Below are 15,571 nucleotides of genomic sequence, written 5' to 3' on the forward strand. Positions count from 1 at the left end.
CATTTTTTTATTTATAGTGATAGAAATATTGTATAATAATTTATTTAAAATATTTGAAAAATGGTTAGGTATCTATAATTTGGGAATTAATGCATGTGAAACATGGGCTTTGAGTGGTGGGTTGTGTTAATACTCAGGTATTAATTTTAATACTTGAGAATTAATAGACATATAGGGCCTTATAAGGATGACAGACGGACTTTGCCCGCCCGTCATCCCATCGTAAATCGGGACCGATGGCCATAAGGGCGGGGGTCCCGGGGGTGCTATTAGGATGTGCCCGTCACAGTGGCGGGCACATCCTGTATTTTCAGCATTGTGGCGGGCGGTGCTCTCTGCACCGCCCGCCACAATGCTGAAAATGCACTTTCACATTGTCATTTACAAAGCGGCAGGCACCGCGCGGTGCCTGCCGCTTTGTAAATAACAATGAAGGGGGATACCACAGGTAACCCCCATGTGCACCCCCCACCTGCACTTCACTCTGGGGGCCCGCAGGCGGCCCCCAGAGTGAAGACCGCATGCCGCCGTGGAAAGGCACTGAAAACCAGACATCATAATATGGCTGGCGGTGTCTATTAGACATCGCCACCATATTATTCCTTTTCCGCCCCGGCCGCAAGGCGACCGGGGCGGATAAGCGGCGGACGGTCTTTCCGTCCGCCGTGGTCCCCCCTGCAATCCTAATATGGCGGGGGGTAAATCTGGTTATGATATCGGGCGGATTGCTTCCGTCAGGCTGGCGGTGGGTACCGCCAGCCTGGTGGAGGCAATCCGCCCGATATCATAATGGACCCCATAGTTTGACAGTTAGATAATTTTTAAAATAATTTGTATTTAAAGCAATAAAAACGCTTTTGCCTCTATAATCTGGGACACAGGTGTTTTGGGTGCGAAAGTGTATTAGTCCTCAGTTATTTGTATTAAATTCTAGAGAATTAATTGATATTTAGTTTTACTGATAGATAATTATTTTTAAAAAAGTGTGATAATATTAAAAAAGGCTTTTACACCTCTCCTCTGGGATGGACTGCATGGGAAACAGGGGTTTTGCATGGGGTGTTGTATTAATACTCAGGTATTAATTTAATACATGAGTATTCTTTATTACTTAATTTATACGTTTTTTTAATGATAAAACTTTAAAAGTAATTATAATTAATAAAATGTATAAATGTAATGTGCAGATAAATTTAGGGCTTTTTTGAGAAGGGGGCATGATTTGACTTAAAGGAATAAATATAACATCATTTAAAAATGTATATTAATTTTAATTTAATGATATAAAATTAATAATCTTTTGAAAGTTAATTAGTATATTTAAAAAATTTAAGAGAGCATAAATGTACAACATGAGTATGCATAACTAGACGTATAAAATGTATAAAAGCAAAAATGTAAAAAAAAAAAGGTTAACCAAAAAAATACACGAAAGTGTTGTAAATATTTGTATTACATTTATTAGAAATTTTCAAACAGAATAAAAAAATCATCTAAAATGTGGTAAAAAATATTTTATTAGTAGTATCATTTTTATAAAATAAACATAGATTTTTGTATGTATTGTAACATATATTTTTTCTTTTCTTTGTAGGTTTTCCCACGTTTCCCTTTGAAGTCAATGGGAGAAATTGTCCTTTTTTCCTTTTTACAGAAAGATATGGCGTTGCCGCTTCTACATAAGTTTTGTCATTCCGAGGTTCGTCGTTGGCCTGATCAGAAGCAAGGGAGAGCTGCATCCAGGTAAGGCAAATTTAAATTATTAAAAATAGATTAAGGGTCGTATAGTTTAATGTAAAGAGAGAGGAGGGAGGTAGTAAGAACTAGGGAAGTTGTATTTTCATATTATTGTATGTTTTAATTTAAAACTGTATTCCAAAACAGTAGCAGTTGTAGGCCCACGTCGGATTGATTGCTTTCATAACACTTTTCATTTAATAGGATTACTTTAAAAGATTGATCATTTTTTTCTATTAAACAATTGTGTCATGAAAGTAATCTTTTTGGTAATGCTTTTGATGCAACAGGTTTTTAGAAATGTTATTATTGCGTCATAGCGTTTTCCGGATGGGACAAAGGAACATGGACAAAGACTTCGTGGGTTGAAAAAAATACTTTTTGGGACATTTTTAAACCATTGCTATATGGTTTTTGGGAGTTTTGCTGAACTTTGGTCAAGCGAGGATTTCAACTATGGATTTTTTTATAGTGATTTTTTTCGAAATGTTTTTACTTTTTCATGTTTTTTTTAAACTTAAATTCAAGCGAGAGAGGATTGCATCGATGGTATCTTGTTGTGTTTTTTGCCAAACAAGTCTTTGTTTTCAGGAAAAAAATGTGGGTGCGTTTTTTGTAGGTATTCACAGTACAGTTTACAGCACAATTTTTGCTTTTAAAATATGGCTTTGCCAAACTGTGTCCATTTTGGTTAGTTTAACTCGGGTCATGGCTTATATCACGGATTATGGATTATTTTTAATGGATTAAAGGACATCTCAAGACTCTTGGTGATATGTTGGATTGTACATAAGTACAAGAGTTGAAAAAAGAAGACAACTAAAGGTAAGAAACCCAACTTTTTAGTTAGAATTTTTTTTTTTAAATGGATAATTGTCAATTGAATTAGGGGAATTCTTTGTCAAAACAAGCAAGTAAGGTGGTTAAGGAGGTAGGGGCGATTACTATTGCAGAAGGCCCTTTACCGCCAGCCATGCTGTGGCGGTACCTCCACAATCATACAGCGATTTTCCCCCGCAACATTACGATGGCGGAAGGAATCGCGCTCGGACTGTGGCAGATGCAAAGACCGTCCGCCATGGGTCCTCCAAAAGCAATCTTACAGATTGCCTGGCAGATGGTCCCTATAGCCAGAAATGGTGGCGGTGCCTAGCAGGCACCGTCTGACCAAATCATGATGCTGGTTACAGCTGGCATTTCTATGGCGGTAATGCCACCTTGGAACGGCTGGTGGGGATTTGTGACAGGGCCCATTGAGGGCCCCCCTTGTGTTGGGGAGGTAAAGGTGCACTGGGGTACCCCCCTACATTTTGCAGCACTACGTGGCAGGCATTGTGTGGTACCTGCTATGTAGTGCAGTGAAATGCACATGTGTACATGCATTGTATGCACATGCGTACATGCCTTGCAATGGTATGCGTTGTAAAAATATACAAAGTAATAGTGTTTGCGTTGTAAAAACTGCGAAGTAAAAGCATGCATTGTAATGGTATGCGTTGTTACATCATATATTCGCTAATAGGTATATATTGTGCACAGATGGTGAGTAATTATACTAAAGGGAAATCATCTGCAGACGTTTTAAACAATAACTATTCAATTCAGCAGCAGTGGTTTGGTTCCTTTTTTTCCTCATATTTTTCAACGCATTTCAAACTTTTTTACAAAAACGTGTGTTCCCTTAAGTCGGGCCTTTCACTCTTAGGCAATGAGAAACCAGTAAGGGTAAACTGCAGAACTTCTACACAGGTGCTACCCTGAAATCCGAAACCAATATAGTATACGACCTGATATGCACTGGGATTTTGCGATCCGCTACGGATTTTTTGCTGGTGATGTCTTTCCTGCAGCATCTCTTGGACAACAGTTGAGTAGCTCGACCTGAAAGTGGAAAGATTCTTAACAAGCATTGGCAAGGCCAATAAGTCTGACTGTGGCCGCCAGCCTTTTCACTTTCAATGATTCATGTTTTTGGCATGAAAAACGTTACTGCCGTGGAAGCTGCTGGGCCCTTAACAATCAAAAAAAAAATTGTCTAAAAGCAGAAATATGTTTTTGGGTCTCAAAATCTCACATGGTAGTCAAGGAACTACTTTGTGTGTGTGGATCTGATACTTGTAACTGTGGTCGACTAATAGCTCAAGTGGGCTAAACCAGCTGTTTGCTGAAATGGGCAGAGAATGAGAATGACAGATCTAACAGACAAATGGGTGAAGAAGCAGTGACCTAACATGAAACCCCTCAGCCCTCGCAGTGCGGGGGAGCCCAAGCCCAGGGGGCCCACTCAGCGGCCCTACCGAGTGCCATGCATCAGACGGTAGAATTACGCATTTTGGGGTCCATCTCCCGCATCACCGCTAGCATGTGAAATGGTCACGCAATCAGCTGAGCCCAAAAGCTGATTGTTTCCCTGAGAGGTGGCTGTGCAGTGCCGATTTCTGTTTTATTTATTTGCCTCAGGTTGCAGGCAGTGCAAGCACAAATGAGGCCTGATTAGCTGAGCTAAGCGAGCAAAGAGGCTCGGTGCTAGGCCACACTGATGCTTCTGCTCGTGCTCCAATTGGCTAAAGTATCACGTCCCTTCCCTTGTCACTCTGCTCATCTTGACTACGCCTATCACTGCTTTGGGTTAAACCTGTCACGTCATTCAAATAGTTTACCAATTAGAAGCCCTCTACAACAACGACTCAAGGTGGCGCGAGGGATGGCGGGGCAAGCCAGGAGAGCCTGGCTGCTGAGAATCCGAAGTCACACATCCACAGAAGTAAGAACACAAAACACAACAAGCCTTTCACGATAATTTGAGTGTAACTTCACAGACCTTGGATCACAGCAGTGCCTCATTAGGCCTAATTCCAAACTCGACCTGCCTTGTTCTCATGGTACTGCACCTACATTTCAGTTGTCCCTGAGACAGCTTTGCATTACCGAACTTTCGGTGAGGCATACCTGGAAGGTTAATTTTCCTTTGCTGTCTCCTATGCCAGACATCGGATTCTGTCTGACATTATGTTAGGATTTCATTCCAGGTGCTTTTTTTTAGCATGGTGTAAATTTCTCCATTTATTTTAGGGGCCCCACCACTTCCTGTTCTGCTCAGTGTCTGGCCTCCCAGGCGGAGAGTTTCTGTCTGTTGTTGGTCAAGGTCCCGGCTTCCAAAGCGCTGCTATGACCCGGGTGTCAGCCGCTGGGTGTCAGCCACTGTGTATACATACTCTCTCTGTCTCTCTCTCTCTCTCTGTGTCTCTCTCTCTCTCTCTGTCTCTCATAGGAATTTGCAGGGCTCTCTGATCATCGCCTCACACAAACAGCCTTTTGCGGTACAAGTGGGACACATTTGCACAGGAGTCACTAGAGGTGGGGGAGAGAGTAACAAAGAAAGATAAAGAGGGTTGTAAAAGGTTTAATGAGAAGTGAAAGACAAACGGGAGTGGGCATGAAAGGACTGGGAGACAGGAGGGGCAAGAATGGGAAGTGGAATAAGATAGACATGACAAAAGAAGGAGAAACACAGCAGGAGAAGGACAGTATGAGATGGAAGTCGAAACAGATACAATGAGTGGAAAGTAATGTTGAAGGATTGAGAAGGGCAAATGGAATTGATGACAGAGAGGGTTGGGTGAGTGAGGAGGGAGGAGATGAGAAGTAGAGTTGAAGGAGAGTGCAAGAGGGTAACAAAGGAGAAAAAAATGGAGAATGGAAAACCGCCAAAGAGAGAAAATGGAGACAACGGGAAGGGTAGTTTGAGTAAAAGGAGAAGAATTACCTATTTGGTAAAAAGCTAAAGGAGTGGATGGAGACAAAGAAAAGAGGAAGTTGAGAGATTAAAATGGAGAGAAAAGGCAACAGAGTGAAGGGGTGAATGGTAAAGCAACAAACGGAGAGAGGTAAGGCAGATTCGAGTATTCTCATCTGTAACAAGTAGTAAGGGGTAAAGAGTGCTTCATACATATTATCTTAGTCCGTTTGTGGACCAGCTGTTTAGGAACTTCACTTATAGTAACAGTTGCATCTGAGGAGTAGTTTGAAGTTCACCAGGGGAATTTCCTTTACAACAGGGATAGTTTGGCAATACCATTGATAGACACTCAGGGGCATATGTACAAGCCCCTACCTCCATGGGAACATCACTTTTTGCCACATTCTCGTGGCAATAGGGGCTTCAACTTATTTACAAGATAGTGTTAAGCCACTTAACATGGCTTAAGGCTGTCCTGTAAATAAGGCACCCTTTCACGCTATGCTTAGCGTGAAAGGGGTAGGCAGTCGGTGTTGTGGTGGGTGTTCCACTCCAACACCCATTGATTTTGACGCTGCCCCCTATTTACAAGGGCAGCATAAATAGGGGGCAGCACCAAAATTAGGACCAGGGAATTCCTGGTCTTGATTTGGCGAAATGAGGATAAATGCATTATTTCTCCTCGTTTTTGCTTTTTCCATGTGTGCGGCATTAAGCAGCACACATAGAAGTAACAAAATGTAATTTAAAGATTGTTTATGTACAGGAAGGGGGACCTTCCTGTACATAATGAATCTTTCCCCTGAACACAGACACCCTTGCACTATGGTGTGATGGTGCCTGTGTCGGCGCTACACTGCTAAGTGTAGCTAGCGACAGCGCTGGGGAAACGCAACACTGCACCATATTCTCATAAATATGGTGCAGTCTTGCGTTTCTGAAGTGGCAGAGTGAGGCGTTAAGCTGTGACACCTAATGCCTCACTCCGCCACTTCAGTTGTTAATATCCCCTTCAGTGTCAGGAGCTGCCCCCATGCTTTGCCCATGGGTGTTGTTATCAATGGTGCAATAGGCATGGTTGCTTTGAGCGGGGCCTGATGGCGCCCCTGAACCGTGATTATTGTTGTATTTTACTACTCAAGGACACCCATTTTCTTTGCCTGCACTAGCACCCATGGGTCCCTGCTATATATATCTTTATCTCTTCACCTGTGTCTGTCTCTTGGCAGACTAAGATTCAGCAGTAAAGGCTCCCAGTTTATTCTGCTGCAGACTGTGCCTATCTGTGACCAAATGTTCTAGATTTCTGCATGCTGTATCTCTGATATACCAATGCAGTGATCACCAGAGTCTAACTGTAAAAGGCAGGCAGTTTGCTTATCCTTAAAAAAATAATAATGTAAAAAAGCATGTACCATTTGTTGAGACTTAGGTCAAGCAATGGAAAACAAACTACAAATGGTACGCCCGCTCTGTGGTTCGGCACCTGCTACATTGAGAGCTCTATCCAAGAAAAGCAAGTACAAACTTGCACAAATACTTGTTTAGTGAAAGCCCTTTCAGTTGCAGAGGTCCATGGCACTGAAATCCCATATGGACCTGGAATTGGCGCAGTAGTCCGAAGACACCAGAAAGGACTGAATAAGTTGCGCGTGTGGGGCAAGGGGGGAGGGCTAGCTGCAAGTCATGCACTCCTAGCAGCATCTTCAGCTTCTACATGTGGCAGAGAAAAATCTCTGCCTCATTTAAATAGGTGCTGGGTAAAAACGAATGTAGAGCCATGTAGGCCATAAGCAGGTTACATCAGTTTAAACCCTACTAGTCACAGTAGCTGAAATGCTTCTGTACCTTGAAAAATGTTTTTAAAAAACTAAAGAGCTCAGTCTCATGGGTTCTTGCCTCCAGTCCTTGGTGCAAACAGGTTTAAATCCAAGATGAGGCTTGTTAATCCTCAACAAACAGCACCCTGTGAAATTAATTGCTTAAACGTTCACTTCGTACCCAAACTTCATATTCAGGCCTACCAGACAAACAGCCAGATTCATCAATGTCCTGATTTGCGAGTCCTTAATAGCGATGATTAAGGAATCGCTATTAATGACTCGCAAAACGGGATTCATGTAGAAATCGCAATATTATTTGCGATTTCTACAGCTTCCTTATTTGCGATTAGCAAATTGCTAATCGCATATAAGGAATGACTCCCCATTCATTCCTTATTTGCGATTAGCAATTTGCTAATCGCAAATAAGGATGCGATTTCAAGGGTGCCAGGGGTGTCCAAAGGACACCCTGTAGCACCCCTGAAATGTAAATGTAGACTAATGTTGCGCACACACATGTCCAAAGGACATGTGTGTGTGTAACATACAACTTAGAAAAATGCACTAAAGTGCATTTTTCTAAGTTTTCGCTATTTACCACGAAGTCAGACTTCGCGGTAAATAGCGGCCAAAAATAGCGATTTTGCAATTCAAAAATGGTTCATGATTTGCATTTAAGGCATCTCAAATAGAGATTCCTTAAATGCAATTCCTCGCAATTTAGCGATTTCGCAATTTGCGATTTTGGCATTTAGGGTGATGAATCCCAAATGCAAAAATTGCGCTCGCAAAGGGCCAGATTCTCAGAATCTGGCCCTTTGCGAGCAGATTTTACAATGATGAATCTGGCTGAAAACTCCCTACCTGAAATACACTTGTCACTACTGCAGTAACCTGCTGGTCATTGTTCTAGTTGTTTTTTCACCAGCCACTCCCCGAGGGCTGGCTTACACCCCCACGCCCATCCATCACAGGCGTCACAGGACATGTGGCCCTGACAATAAAAGGGTAAAAGGGGTCAGGTGCACGTGCCTTGGGCCATTTCAACCCAGTAACTAATGGTGTCTGTGTGACCATCATTTATGCATCAGGGCTTTGGGCCCTACACCATTACATTGGCGATGAGCAGGCTGAATCCACATGTGCTGCCGCCTTGTGTGTGGTTGAGGGGGGGAGAGTATCCCATGTTCAGGGCAACCCCCTGCCAGCAGGCCTAGGAAGCGCCTGATCGCCGCGTGGCAGGTGAAAAACCTTAGGGTGGAGGAGCGGAGCGGGAGCCCACCCCGCATCTGAAGGACCTCCTGCTGAGCCACCCGGGATGAAGTGAGCCCCAGTGATGGCAGAGGAGCGATGCAAGCGGGCCTAGACTGCTGAGACACTGGCTGCCCCCACATACAGTGCCTCGAGGCCCAACCAGTTAGCGGACAGAAGGTGAGCCCTTAGTGGGGAGGCAGGGCAGCAAAGACAGTCTGAAGAGAAGAGGACAATAGCAGAGCAGCTGCCCTCTCCCCCACTCCCACGAAGAAGAACACTATCCAATAGCCAAGCTCCGCAGTCTCCGTTTAGCATCTCCAGCTCCCTTGCAGCTTGTGGGACGAGAGAGGCTGCTGCGGTGGGGTGGAGTAAGGAGGAGACAGTGTTCAGACCGTGGCCGACCTGAACTTCACAGAAAAGGTGGAAAAATGGGGGAAGAAGTACCCGCCCAAAACACTTGTGATGCATGAGGTGATCTCCCACGCGGTCCAAAGAAAAATACACTTACCGCGCTGGGTAGGAAGTGACATCGCACTACAGGAGTCATTCGCTACATGTTGCTAGGTTGCAGTCAGTGGCAATGGTGCCCACCCTGTGGCTGTAGTGAGCGCATGGCCGGCAGCGGTTAAAGGGCCTGGCGTGAGGCCTGCAATTCTGAGGAAGTGGTGATGAAGTGGCAGGGTTGGTCGTGTGCCAGAATGAGGTGAGACCCCCCAGCAGAGTGAAGAGACAACAGCTGGAGTGCTGTGTGCATGGCCGTAGAAAGCTGAAGTGAGCTGGAGGGCCGCCGTGGAGTATGTTGGGAGGGAGGGGTGTGGGGGAGACAGAGACCACACCAGGTTTTTGTGTGAAAAAGGCCGCTTTATTGGAACAGGTGCACATCACATTTAAAATCTCCTCGGCCAATGCCGTACAAAACTAAACCTCACTAAATAAAACACTCACTTACCCCCAACCCCCCTCACACGCCCCTAAACATTTTACGTACCCGCCACCACCCAAGCATTTCAACATCACAACAATTACAAACTATAATTCAATGCATAAACATAAGCTCATAAATCTAAAAACATCTATCAACCACAAACTCCCCTGCCTGCCCCTTCACCACTTGCGATCACCCAACCCCTGTGAGTACCCCGACAAACAACCTGTCCAAACAATCCCAGTCAATGACCCAACTTTAAACTAAACACTAAAAACTCTGCCAACCCTAGCCAACTTTCACTAATCCCCGTTACCCAGAAAGCCGGGGGGGAGGAGACTACGCCCCCTTTCTGCCCCCAAAAAGAAACAACCCTTTATGCCACTCTCACACACTCCTGAACATTGAGGCACCTCGATAAGACCTCCCTAACCTCCAACATATATGGGTCCATACCCAACCTGGATAGATGAACTCCGTCACTCCTGAAAAATTCAACTGAGTCGAAGCGAATGTCTCTATGGCACCCTCTCCCAAACCCTAGAGTCCTACAAAACCTGGAAATCTCAAGGTTGCCCTTATTCCGAGCCCTGTCGATCACCCTAGGATTTCTCGCTCCCCTCCAAGTCCTGCGCGGCACAAGCTCTATCCATAACACATGGCAACCTGACCACTGTTCCCGCAAAAGTGCCAAGTCTCAATTTCGGAGATCGAGGGCCCACCACAGAACCTGCAACAAGAAAAACAAAGTGAGATTCATGAAACAGAGGGAGACGCAAGCGTTTCGTCCGCATTATCCCTAACATATCGTTGGAAACAATTAGATGACCAGCGCCCCAGCCGCATAATCCCCTCCCTGGACGACCCTCGATTACCCGCTTTGGTGGCCTCCCCTATCCTAAAAGAATGAGTTCCAAACTGAGACCCATCCAGGCCAATCTCTCACAAAGCTCTACGCAGCACCATGCGCAGTTGGTAATCTGTCACCCTGCTGTTATTAGCATGCCGAAAAACCCTCCCCCTCCAGACAGCATCTTCCATCGGCTGGCCCAATATAGAGGGCATGTCGCCACCGGAGAAGACACTTCCAACCATACACCTTTACCCCGACTCCTCTGGTCTGTCTTCGCGCTGTTCAACCAAACATGAATCCCCCTATCTGCAAAGAAAACTGCTTGCCAAGTGATCCCTAATTTCACCCTAGAACCTAAAAGCTCGGAGACCCGAAAGGCTCCAAAAAACATCCACACCATAAGGGTGGAAAACAAACAGGCTTCAAAACCATCTATACAAACTACCAGCAACACAGCCAACAAATGCGCCAAGTTTTGCCAAGATAATGGCCGCCCAGGCAACCTCTCCCCACCCCGCTCCCTATCCCAACCTTCCAACAACCTCCTCCCAACCTCCCCTGCTGAAGGAGAGTAACCCCACAACAGTTTTCCCATAAAGGAAATACCTGCCAGCTTCCCTGCAATGGTAACCTTAGAAAGCCCTTTCTCCATAAGTACCAGCAAAAACTGTATCACATCCTCTGACCGCCTCCAAGCTTCCTCCCGCCGACAAGCACCTGAGGCTAAGAAATCCTCCCAGGCCAAAGCATAAGCTGCACAAGTAGATGCTGCCAATGAACCTACCACCATCTGTACAACCCTACGTTGCCTACATACCGCAGATGATCCGGCATTAGGGTTTGGGTCCTGTACGCCTCCTTGGCCAGCCCATGGAATCTTTCCCACTGCGAACGAGGCAAAGCATCTGCAATGTCATTCTCCACTAAAGGAATGTGAAGAGCCCTGAATGTAACATCATGCTTAAGACAGCCAAGCACAAACAACCACAACAGCTTCAGAACCTGCTCGTCCCAGGCACACTGCCTGTTGATGATCTCCACCACAGCCATATTGTCAATCCTGAACAGCACCTTCTTATGTGCCAGTTCCGCACCCCACAGTGTCAATGCCACAGTACCGGAAAAATGTTCAATAAAGCAATGCTCCTGACCCCATTCCTCCACAGCTCCAGCCACTTCTCTGCACACCATTTGCCCTGCCAGTACACACCAAAACCATCACTACCTGCAGCGTCCGAAAAAATCTGTACATCCCAATGAAAAGTCTCTTCTCTGACCAAGGGCACACCGTGAAAAGAATTCAGAAAAGTCTTCCACATGCGAAGATCCTCCTTCACCCCAGCTGACAATCATATGTGGAGGTGCGGCAGATGATGTCCCGCCAATGCACTCCCCAATCTCCTACAGAAGGTCCTCCCTGCCCTGACCACCCTGCAAGCAAAATTGAGATGGCCCAACAAAACCTGGATGTCCCTCACTGTTACCTTCTGTCTCGCAAGTATTTCGTGCAGCAACCCCAAATTTTTTGCTTTCTTATCCTCTGGCAGCCTCGCTTGCATTCTCACTGAATCAATTTCAATGCCCAGGAACGACATGCTTATACATGGACCCATTGTTTTTTCTGGTGCCAAAGGCACAACCAGGCCCCCCCATAAGCTCCTGACAAGAGTCCAGTGCTAACTGACACTCAGTGGAGTCCGGGGAACCAACAAAAAAGAAGTCGTCCAAGTAGTGTGTTACCAGCCCATGCCCAGCGCCCTGCATGAAAAACCACTATAAAAAAGTTCTGAAACACTCAAACAAAGCACAGGACATTGAACAACCCATCAGCAACGCTTTATCCACATACCATTGTCCATCAAAATGGATTCCCAAAAGGCTCCAATCATCGGATGTACGGGAAGCAAACTAAATGCAGATTTTATGTCGCATTTTGCCATTTCTGCAGTTGCGCCCGCGGTCACCACCAGTGACATAGCAATGTCAACTGAGGAATAAGACACTGAGGCTGCCTCCTCATCAATATAATCATTGACTGAAGACCCCTCCGGCCACGAAAGGTGTTGTATTAGTCTGTACTGTCCCACTTCTTTTTTGGGCACCACCCCAATAGGGGAAACAATCAAATCATCCACCGGCCAATGACTGAAAGGACCAGCCATCCTGCCCTCCGGGACTTCTTTGTCCAATTTCTCCTGCACCACTGCCTTATGCTCAAATACAGATTTCAAATTCTTTGCCCAACGCCTCTGCCGAGAATGCTTGTAGCCCAGACGAAACCCTACTTCAAAACCTTCCAACAGTACCTGTTTGGCGTCCAAAACCCTGTAGTCCTGCAAGGCTGACGCCAATGCTGGCAACCTAATTGACGTAGGAGCTCTTGGGCCCAGGCCCCTGGGCTCCCTTTCCACCCCTACCACTCTGAACTTGCTGTGAAGACCCTGCTGTGCTAGTACCTGGCTGTTGCCACTGTTGACTTCCCTGCGGCTTGATTCCCCAACATCTGACCAAAGGGTGTTTCTTCCCACACTGGGAGCATTCATGCCAAAACTTACAATACTCCCTCGTACACATGCCTTTGTTAAACTCCCAGCACGCTCCTGACCCGGCTGGTGTGGCCGGTACAATATGGGTAAACCTCTAGCTGTAAATATGGTTTTACCACCCCCCAATGGCGCTCCCATTGTATGCTGCCATAAATCAGCATCTAACTCCCCCCCCTTTGCCTCCGGATCCCAAGCCATTCGGGCCCTAAACTCTTCGTCATACTGCGCCCACGCATACCCATTCCCCGTGATCTGCGTTTTCCGAATGACGTCCATAAACTTGAAAATAGTCACGCAGCGCTCTGGGAACTTTTCGCAATATACGCTGGCATAGATCAGAAAGGCAGCCGCCCAATTTTCAATAGTCAGAAGCAACTTAGGCCGCTTGGCCAGCTCATATTCTTCCTCTTGAGATCCCTCTTTAGACCGTACCACGTACCTCCCTATGAAGCAGCTTCAAAATTTCAACATACTCCCCTTTCCAGATATGCTCTTTAGTGACCAACATCAAATGCGCACCCAAGGGCTTCGTCACGGCCATATAGGGCATCTTCTTAAACTTCAACTCTTTATTCTGTTAACCCTCCTTCCCCGTGACCTCTGGGTCTGTGTTCATTCCACTCTCCACCTTAGATCCTGGCGCTGCCACATCCCTGGTTCCCACACCTTGGTCCTTGGCATATTTACCCCAATGGAGCTTACCACCCAGCTCCTCCCAAACATCCTTACCCCCAGTCCCCACTGACACCATCTGTGGTCTGGCCTGTGGGACAATGTTCTCACCTGGGTCCAACAAGGCCGCCCGACCAGGCGCCGAACTCCATGCGATGTGCTCCACTGGGTCCACCATCCGAGGAGCCCTTGACGACGGGCTGCGCTCTCTTCTGGGTCCCACTGACACCGCCCTCCTGGGCTGCACCACCTCCGGTGACTGTAAAACACTAGCAGACAAATGAGAAGGCACCCCCCCTCCTCATTGTCCCTCATCTCCCCTTCCTCGGGGCTGTTCTATCATAGTCCAATACAATTGCTTCCTCTGTCTGTAGAGGATCCGTCACAAAACTCACACTGCAGGCCTGAACTGACCCCACATTGCTTGGACCAGCCCTAGTGGCCCCTGAAACCACTCCTGGTGGGGGAGCCGACTGTACTCGCCGGTACACCCCCCTGCGTTGGCTGTCGCGAAAATTCGTGTCCAGTGGCCCTGGGGACCAAAACCTTCCTCCTGAAGTTGGGGCCAGCGAGGTTGCGCCAGGGATCCCTCGCCGGTACGGGAATGTGCCGCGCAAGGCTCCACCCTCTTTTCTCCTCGGTGTAAACGGGCCGCAATCCGCCCTACCGAGTCTGTGGTCCCATGTTGCTTCCTACCCTGCAAAGAGAAAGTTTGGACTGATGTGTTGGGCCAACGAAAAAAAACTGACTGGCCTACTGTCTCGCCCACCCCAAAAGGCACCCCCATCTGCCCTCTCATCGCTATGCCCCACGACCTGCACCTGGACAGAACTCCCCCGTGGGCAAATGGAGGGAGCGGGGTCCCCCTCCCCTTCGTCCCCACTCCACTCTAAAATCACTTCCGCCTATGACCCAGAAACCGCTGCTAACTGGCCACCCCTCTCCACCCCGCCCTCCCCTATATCTTCCAGCCTTGCCACCTCACAACCTTTCCCGGACCCTACACCCACCAACCCCCTAGAAACCCGAGGAAGGCTGAAAAACTCCATCCGCCCCCCCCCCCACCGCCCCAGTGCCCCGCACACCCTCCGCCCAAGACGGAAAAAGGTCAAGGCCCTCCCATGCTTGAACCCCCACTGCCGGTTCCAATTCCAAATCCGAAGGCCTGTAGGCCCCCGCATCACCTTCAACCATCCCTGTGTCCTGGACCTGGTCCCTCTCCAAGGGCTGTAAACCCCCAACCCACCAACCTGCTCCCCTGGAGAGCTACCGCCCACTGAAAAAAGACCAACCTCTAGGAGCAGTAGAAGGGGAAAAAAGAAGAGGGCTAGCTGAATCCCTATCCACCCTGCCCTCCCAACCTGACCCCTCACCCTCTACCCTATCCTCCTGCTCAGGCCCAGCCCACAGCACACCATAGGAACCCCTGGCTTCAGTGGCCCACTTCCCCCTCCAGCCCTGCCGCTATCCCTCTCTGCCTGCACCCCCCCAAAATGAGAGGGAGACAAATGAACTGAGTGCTCCCCCCACCGCTCTCACACCTCGACTCCTACATCACCGATGGGGGCTCCAGCACCCCATGCTGGACCCCTTCATAAACAACCGGAAATGGGAGAGCCGGGCCACACACCACCACCCCCTTGCTGCCCCTCCCCTTCTAACACAGCCGCTCAGTGGGTGGCCGACACAGACACGGAGCGTCTCTTGCCCCCACGCCCCCGTGCTTACCACCTTGCGCGGGGGTGGACAATGCTCTTTGAGCCGCAATCAGCGCACCAGCAACGGCCACGGCCTCCATCAATGGCCCACTTCCGCCGGCCCCCCTTACTCTCCCCTCCCGCTTCCCATGACTCACCTCTGCCGGGCCGGCTTCCTCCTCCGGCTGCACCTTCCGACCCTGAGCCGTCTTCCGCAAACGCGGGCGGCCCCGATCTGCGGTCGGCGTCATCCTATGCCTCTTTGGGGAAGTACAGGCCACCGCCGTTGCGGCCACCCCTAAGGACACCTGGTGCGACGTGCGCG

This window comes from Lissotriton vulgaris, chromosome 7 (assembly GCF_964263255.1).
Source record: "Lissotriton vulgaris chromosome 7, aLisVul1.2, whole genome shotgun sequence".
Classification (NCBI taxonomy): Eukaryota; Metazoa; Chordata; class Amphibia; order Caudata; family Salamandridae; genus Lissotriton; species Lissotriton vulgaris.